The sequence below is a fragment of the Bombina bombina genome, chromosome 4, assembly GCF_027579735.1.
Source record: "Bombina bombina isolate aBomBom1 chromosome 4, aBomBom1.pri, whole genome shotgun sequence".
Lineage (NCBI taxonomy): Eukaryota > Metazoa > Chordata > Amphibia > Anura > Bombinatoridae > Bombina > Bombina bombina.
Genome location: NC_069502.1, coordinates 840850420 through 840859409, shown reverse-complemented (window position 1 = coordinate 840859409; position 8990 = coordinate 840850420). Strand labels below are relative to the sequence as shown.

At 39.8% G+C, this 8990-nt stretch overlaps 1 non-coding gene across 1 annotated transcript; it reads left to right on the top strand.

Moving 5' to 3' along the window:
- Positions 1-6795: 6795 nt before the first annotated feature.
- On the top strand, positions 6796-6881 carry TRNAR-UCU (transfer RNA arginine (anticodon UCU)). The gene is given in 2 exon segments: positions 6796-6832; positions 6846-6881. It is a non-coding gene; the product is annotated as a tRNA-Arg (tRNA).
- The last annotated feature ends 2109 nt before the right edge of the window (positions 6882-8990 follow it).

The following is an 8990-nucleotide window of genomic DNA, read 5'->3' as shown; positions in this document are numbered from 1 at the left end:
CATTTTTATGGCCGACAAGCATCCATACCAGGAAAAAATACCCTTTCTCCATAAGTTCAGGTCTCTCCTGATCTTTTTAAAATGTGGTATATAGTTTAAGTTATATAGTGCATTGTAGGAGTCAGATAGCTTAATGCCCAGGTAAGTTAGTGAGTGTTTGCTCCAGGTGATGTCAAAATTGATCTCTATACGTTTCTTGGTGTGGGTGGGGACTGAAATGGGAAGAGCTTCACATTTATCACTATTAACTTTGTATCCTGAGATTTCTGAAAAGTCCTGTAGAGTTTTATATAGATTGGTTAATGAGCTTAGTGGTCTAGTCAAAGTGAGCAGTACATCATCTGCAAACAATGATAGTTTATATTCGTTGTCTCTAATTTTAACTCCCGAAATATCTGGGGAATTCCTAATATTTGAAGCTAATGGCTCGATGCACAGGGCAAACAAAAGCGGTGACAACCCTGCCGAGTTCCACCTAAAATATCTATATTCTTGGATTGAAAGCCTGCTTCACTGATTGTCGCTGTTGGTTTTGAATAGATTCCCCTTACTGCCTGCATAAACGGGCCATCAAAACCCATCTTACTCATTCTGAACATGTAAGACCAGTCATCCCTATCAAACGCCTTCTCCGCATCCAAAGGAGCAGAGAAGGGGTCCCCATCTTCACCAAATATTCTGTCAAAGCTATAGTTCGTCTCACATTATCAGGGGCTTCCCTGTCCTTAATGAACCTCACCTGGTCTGGGTGTATTAGTTTTGGTAATATTTTCTTAAGTCTGTTAGTTAGAATCTTGGTTAGGATCTTAATGTCTTGGTTAATTAGGGATATCAGTCTATAGCTTTGGGTCAGTGTTGGGTTCTTACCTGGCTTTGGGATGACAACTATTTTCACTCTAAGTATGTCTCCTGGAATCTCTAGCCCCTGCATAACTTCGTTACAAGATTTCTTAGAATGGGGAAGTAGCGTAACTTTAAAACTGTTACGCTGCTTTGCCAGATTTTAGACCTGCTGCTTTGCCAGATTTTAGGTCTTTAATAACACTAAGAATTTCTACTGTTGATATCTCGGCATCATCCTCAGCCCTGGCATACTCCTCTTACACGGTACCTACGCAGATGTTCCCATACTGCTGAACTTCACTGGAGAAAATCACGGAGTTCAGCTGATTTTCTTCATTACAAATTCATCTTGAACTCCTACTATTCTGCCCTTAATCTCCACAAGCAACACTACTTCTCTACTCTTATCTCTAATCTTTCTTCAAACCCAAAACATCTGTTCTCCACTTTCAATACTCTCCTCCACCCTCCCCCACTTCCTAATACAACTTCTCTGTTAGCTCAAGACTTTGCCAGTCACTTCATTAACAAAATTGACTCCATCAGAAATGAAATCAGCTCTCAACATAATTCCATTCTCTCCCCCCCCTCAAATGCTCTCACTCAACCACAACCCTCATAACCTGAAACTTAGTTCATTCTCCCCTGTTACTGAGGAAGAAGTTTCGGCACTTATACTGTGCTCTCACCTCACTACCTGTCCCCTTGACCCTATCCCCTCACAGCTACTCCCCTCCCTCTCTGCTACCCTTACCCCTATACTAACACACATTTTCAACCTCTCCCTCAGCACTGGTACATTTCCCTCATCAATGAAACATGCATTGGTCACACCTATCCTCAAAAAACCTTCCCTTGATCCTACCTCCCCATCCAACTACCGCCCTATTTCCCTCCTCCCTCTTGCCTCAAAGCTTCTTGAAAAACTAGTATATGTATGCCTATCCCATTTCCTTACGTTAAACTCCCTTCTTAACCCGCTGCAATCTGGATTTCGTCCCTATCACTCCACAGAGACAGCTATTGTTAAGGTCACCAACGACCTACTTACAGCAAAATCAAAAGGCCACTTCTCTCTGCTTATCCTCCTTGATCTGTCCGCAGCCTTTGACACTGTCAACCACCTTCTTTTGCTCCAAACCCTCCAATCCTTCGGCATCTGTGACACAGCCCTTTCGTGGCTCTCTTCCTACCTGTCAAACCGTACCTTTAGTGTAGCCTTCTCTGAGGCCTCCTCTGCCCCGTCACCACTTTCTGTCGGAGTACCACAAGGCTCTGTCCTCAGTCCCCTTCTCTTCTCAATCTATACGTCATCACTAGGTTCCCTAATTAAGTCCCACGGTTTCCAATATCATTTGTATGCCAATGACACCTAAATCTACTTCTCTGCACCAGACCTATCTCCTTCCTTGCTAACCCGTGTCACTAACTGTCTTTCTCACATCTCTTCCTGGATGTCCTCTCACTACCTCAAGCTAAATCTCTCCAAAACTGAGCTCCTCATTTTCCCCCCTTCTTCCAAAATCTCCACCCCCAATATCTCTATAACTGTCGACAACTCCATCATTACCCCTACCCCGCATGCCCGATGTCTCGGGGTCACATTTGACTCAGATCTTTCCTTCACTCCTCACATTCAGTCCTTGGCTAAAGCCTGCCGCTTCCACCTTAAAAACATCTCCAAAATTAGACACTTTCTGAAACAAGACACAACTAAGATTTTAATCCACTCTCTCATTCTTTCCCGCCTTGATTACTGCAACTCTGTCCTCTCTGGTCTCCCCACCTGCCGCCTAGCTCCTTTACAATCCATAATAAATGCCTCTGCCAGACTCATCTTCCTTACACGTCGCTCTTCATCTGCTGCTCCTCTCTGCTAATCCCTTCACTGGCATCCTCTTGTCTCCAGATACTCTCCCTCCCGTCCCCTTTGCTCTACTCATGACCTCCTACTTTCCTCCTCTCTGGTTACCTCATCACACTCCCGTTTACAGGACTTCTCCAGACTGGCTCCCATCTTGTGGAACTCTCTGCCTCGCCCCACAAGACTCTCCCCTAGTTTTGAAAGCTTCAAGCGCTCCCTAAAGACTCTACTGTTCAGGGATGCATACAACCTATGCTAACCTTACTTTATACCAGTTCCACTCCTCCATTGCTATCCCCTGAACCCCCTTAAGTTCAGCTGTTTGTAGATCACCTTACCTTCTTAAGAACTGATTACAACAGTGCAACTCTTGGCAGGGCCCTCTACCCATTTGATCCCTTTAATTGTTTTGTTGTACTACCCTCTGTTTACAGCGATGCGGAATCTGTTGGCGCTCTATAAATAACTCATAATAATAATAATAATAATAATTTAACTCTTTTCTTTCCTCAGCGCTTATAGTATACAGTTTAGCCTTTTGTAAAAACTTATTCAGTAAAATCTGTGTTTGTGGCCTCTATTTTACCTTTTGTCCATCATATAAATAAGCATAATAAGTAGCGAAACTGTCCGATATTTCAATTGAATTTGAGGTATAGATGCCGTCTTGTTTTTGCAACTTTGGAATGGCGTTAACTTTTATCTTTTCTCTTAATTTATAATCTAGGTATCTGTCAGGCTTATTAGAGTATAGGAAGTAATTTGCTTTTAATTTTTGGGTAGCTCTGATCGCTGCATCGTTTAGGATTTTGGCCAGAATCTTTCTCTTTGTTTGAAGAAATTTGAAAGTAGCTATGGATGATTTGTGCTGTGTTTCTAATGTAGATATTTATTTCTGAAGTTTATCTGTGGTCTCATGTGTACTTTTGATGAGCCTTGATTTTTCTTTAATGAGTAAACCTCTGATAAATGGTTTGTGTGCTGCCCATGTGTAAATAGGTTTGTTAGTGGTGTTTTTGTTAAGTTGCCAATATTCTGTCATCATTTTTAATATCTTATTGTATGTTATATTTTTCTTGAGTGTGATAGGGTCCATGAGCATTGTCTTTGGCTGTGGATTATTCCTGTTAAATTTACTTGAACTATTGAATGATCAGACCATACACAAGGGTGTATACTTTAGTTAATAACATTTGGAATTAAAATCTGACTAACTAGTATGTAGTCCAGTCTTGAGTAAGATTTGTGTGTATACGAGTAGTGTGATCTGTTGTTTGACTGTAAAGAGCTTCCCAAGTATCTATTACATTGTGTGCTTCCAACGAGTTCCTTATGGTTTTTGACATAGAGTTATGTCTGTGTTGCTTACTAGTGAGAGTGTTACCTCCTATGTTAGTATGAGGTTTTAATAATATGTTAAAGTCTCCTGCTAGAATTATGCAGGATTGGGATCACTGTGTCAGGAGGTGGGAGATTTGAGTAAAGAATACATTTTGTTTATCATTTGGGGCATAAACATTGCATAAGGTGATTTGTGTGTTCTGTATTTGGTCTCTATCAAAAATCTACCTATGTATTAGGATAGATACCCCCTTTGTCTTCTGTTCTGAGGTGGAGAGTAATGGAGTGGGTAATGCAAGAATATCATTTTCACATTTAATCTCTGATATTGGGTTAGAGTGGTCTTGCGCTTAACATTGGTATTAAGGCCTCTTACATTATGTGTGAGAATTATTACATCCGTAGACATGATATACTTTTTAATTTTCTTGCATAGTAGCTTGACTCAAACATTATAAGTATTGTTGATTCTACCCTATATTTTTTCCTATCTCTTAGCTGTGTCAGGAATAATAGATTTCTAGTTTCAAACAATTTTTTCCTAGAGTCACCATTGGCAGATTTGACCACAGTTGTGTAACAACATGTAAACTCAAAACCAACATAACAACCAAACAACAAGTTATTTACCTGTATACTGTATATAAAAAAAGCATAGTAAAATTGAAATGATTTTTTTCTGTGCAGTAATGAATGTGAATAACTAACATATTATCTTCATTAACAAAGGTTAACCACAACCAAGTATTTTGGCATAATTTCTAACTTTTTAATTTTTTTAACTTTCCACCTACAACCTAGGATTTCCAATTTTGTTTTATACAAAGACCATGTCCCTATCAGAGGGTTTTATTCCTTGTCTTGTACTATCCAACTTTAAACTGAATAATTTAGGACAAACCCTGTTGTACTTATACCAGGCAATGTCTCTATGATTAGATAGTCAATGTCCTGTGAAGAAAAAGGTTAATTAGGGTTAAGGGTATATTACCCATACTCATCTGTCATATGATCTACATGAAGTTTTTCCTGAAAAATCTCTTGATGATTCCGTTTTTCTGATTTTCAGGTTTTCGACTTTTTCCTGGCAACTTTAGTCCATTTTGAATTTCAATTGAAGCGATCTCTTTGTATGATATTTTCTCCTTTGGATTCTTGTGTATCTTTAGGAATTTCCGGAGTTTCCAGCTTTAAATAGGTACATATTTCCGGGATGTCCTGCTGATTCCTGATTGTTAGTATTTTTCCTTCATGGGAGATATGCAGCGCGAATGGGAATCCCCAGCGGTAATTGATCTGGTTTTTCCTTAATGTCATGGTCAGTGGTCTTAATGAGCCTCTCCTCTGTAGAGTTCTCATGCAGTGATCTTGGTAAAACTGCACCACAGAGCCCTGGAATTTGAATGTTGGATTCTTACTTGCTGCCTGTAGTATAGCTTCTTTTTCTGGGAAGCTCAGTAGTTTGGCAATGATATCTCTCTGCAGATTGTCCCCCATGGGTTTTGCTTTTAGAGCTTTGTGTGCTCTTTCTATCTGGAAATTGTCTTCTTCTGTTTGACCTGTAATAGCCTGAAATAGCTGTCTAAGATAATTCTGAAGTTCCGGTGGAGTTATGGATTCTGGAACTCCTTTGAGTCTGATGTTGCATCTGTGGCTGCAATTTTCCATGTCCTCCATCTTTTCCTGGAGATTCTCCAATTCCTGCCGTTGCGTATTGACTTGTTGAGACAGAGGCCTCTATGTATCAAGCCGTCTACTTACCTGCATTCGCTGGCCCAATACGCTCGGCTAAGCTCGCTTACCATCGCCGCCGCGGACCTGAATACATTCGCCAAAGTTATCAAGAAAGCTGTCAAGAAGCTGCGCACCAAGTACGGTGCGATGAGCAGCGGACTGTTGTTAACTGACAGTCATCGATCTCGCTGCTCATCGGCTTCTTCGCAGCTTTCTTGCTAGCCTGTCACTAAGCACCCACACTAAACTATACTGTTTTACCCCCTAAACCGCCGCTCCCGGAGCCCACCACACCAAAATAAACTTATTACCCCCTAAACTGCCGCTCCTGGACCCAGCCGCAACTATAATAAACTTATTAACCCCTAAACCGCCACTCCCGGACCCCACCACCACCTACATTATACCTATTAACCCCTAATCTGCCCCCCCCCTACACCGCCGCCAGCTACAGTACATTGATTAACCCCTAATCTACCCCCCCTACACTGCCGCCATTATATTAAATGAATTAACCCCAAAACCTAAGTCTAACCCTAACCCTAACACCCCCCTAACTTAAATAATATTTAAAATAATCTAAATAAATATTCCTATTATTAACTAAAGTATTCCTATTTAAAACTAAATACTTACCTATAAAATAAACCCTAAGGTAGCTACAATATAATTAATAATTACATTGTAGCTATTTTAGGGCTTATTTTTATTTTACAGGCAACTTTGTATTTATTTTAACTAGGTACAATAGCTACTAAATAGTTAATAACTATTTAATAGCTACCTAGTTAAAATAATTACACAATTACCTATCAATAAATTAATTAAACAAATTACCTACAATGATCTAAAAAAAGTTGTAGAAGGACAGTTTGACTGATGGACTCTAAATGGCATAAATGTGTTTTTATTTTACACAAAAGGTATAACTTGTTATAAAGCTAATTAAATGTAAAATATAGAAAGTGTAATTATTCACCGTGTTTCACAAATTTTTAGCCGTATGCAAGTCTGGCTCTGTGGCGTAATGGATATCGCATTGGACTTCTAGTTGATTGTAGACATTCAAAGGTTGTGGGTTCGAGTCCCACCAGAGTCGTCTGTTTAAAGCAAAAAAAAAAGCCTTTAATATATTTTTAGTCTTTGTAAAAGCCTTGGAATTCTAGTCATTAAAAAAATGTGGCTCAAAAATAAAACAAATATAGCATTATTGTAAACTATCTAATTCTTTTAAAGCCTTTGTAAGTTGTATGTCTTTAAAATCTTTTTTTCAATCCTTTGTACTAAAAGTCGGTTTATATTTGCTATATTAGTACTAGTAAAAAAAAAAAAAAAAAAAAAAGTTGACTAATGGACTCTAATAATTGCTAACTGATTATGGCATAAATGTGTTTTTATTTTACACAAAAGGTATAACTTGTTATAAAGCTAATTAAATGTAAAATATAGAAAGTGTAATTATTTACCGTGTTTCACAAATTTTCAACCCACCACTTGTTATAAAGCTAATTAAATGTAAAATATAGAAAGTGTAATTATTTACCGTGTTTCACAAATTTACAACCCACCACCCACACACCCCTACTCTAAAACCCACCCGATCCCCCCTTAAATAAACCTAACACTACCCCATTGAATATCAATTTTAAAAAAAAAAAAAAAAAAAAGTTGACTAATGGACTCTAATAATTGCTAACTGATTATGGCATAAATGTGTTTTTATTTTACACAAAAGGTATAACTTGTTATAAAGCTAATTAAATGTAAAATATAGAAAGTGTAATTATTTACCGTGTTTCACAATTTTTCAGAAGTTTAATCTAATTACACCTAATCTAAGCCCCCTAATAAAATAAAAAGCCCCCCAAAATAATAAAATTCCCTACCCTAAACTAAATTACAAAGTAATCAGCTCTTTTACCAGCCCTTAAAAGGGCCTTTTGCGGGTCATTGCCCCAAAGTAATCAGCTCTTTTACCTGTAAAAAAAATCAATACAATACCCCCCAACATTACAACCCACCACCCACACACCCCTACTCTAAAACCCACCCGATCCCCCCATAAATAAACCTAACACTACCCCATTGAAGATCACCCTACCTTGAGCCGTCTTCACCCAACCGGGCCGAACTCTTCATCCGATGCGGGCACAAGTGGTCCTCCAGCCGGGCAGAAGTCTTCATCCGATAGGGGCAGAAGAGGTCCTCCATCCGGCAGAAATCTTCATCCAAGCGGCATCTTCTATCTTTATCCTTGCGGCGATGAGCGGCTCCATCTTGAAGACCTCCGGCGCGGAACATCCTCCTTGGGCGACGACTACCCGACGAATGACTAGTCCTTTAAATGACGTCATCCAAGATGGCGTCCCTTGAATTCCGATTGGCTGATAGGATTCTATCAGCCAATCGGAATTAAGGTAGGAAAAATCCGATTGGCTGATGTAATCAGCCAATCGGATTGAAGTTCAATCTAATTGGCTGATTGGATCAGCCAATAGAATGTGAGGTCAATTCTATTGGCTGATCCAATCAGCCAATCGGATTGAACTTCAATCCGATTGGCTGATTGCATCAGCCAATCGGATTTTTCCTACCTTAATTCCGATTGGCTGATAGAATCTCATCAGGCAATTGGAATTCGAGGGACGCCATCTTGGATGACGTCATTTAAAGGACCAGTCATTCGTCGGGTAGTCGCCGGCCATGGAGGATGTTCCATGCCGGAGGTCTTCAAGATGGAGCCGCTCATCGCCGCAAGGATGAAGATAGAAGATGCCACTTGGATGAAGATTTCTGCCGGATGGAGGACCTCTTCTGCCCCAAACGGGTGAAGACTTCTGCCCGGCTGGAGGACCACTTCTGCCCGCATCGGATGAAGAGTTCGGCCCGGTTGGGTGAAGACGGTTAAAGGTAGAGTGATCTTCAATGGGTTAGTGTTAGGTTTATTTAAGGGGGGATCGGGTGGGTTTTAGAGTAGGGGTGTGTGGGTGGTGGGTTGTAATGTTGGGGGGTATTGTATTGCTTTTTTTTACAGGTAAAAGAGCTGATTACTTTGGGGCAATGCCCCGCAAAAGGCCCTTTTAAGGGCTGATAAAAGCGCTGATTACTTTTGTAATTTAGTTTAGGGTAGGGAACTTTATTATTTTGGGGGACTTTTTTATTTTATTAGGGGGCTTAGATTAGGTGTAATTAGATTAAACTTCTTGTA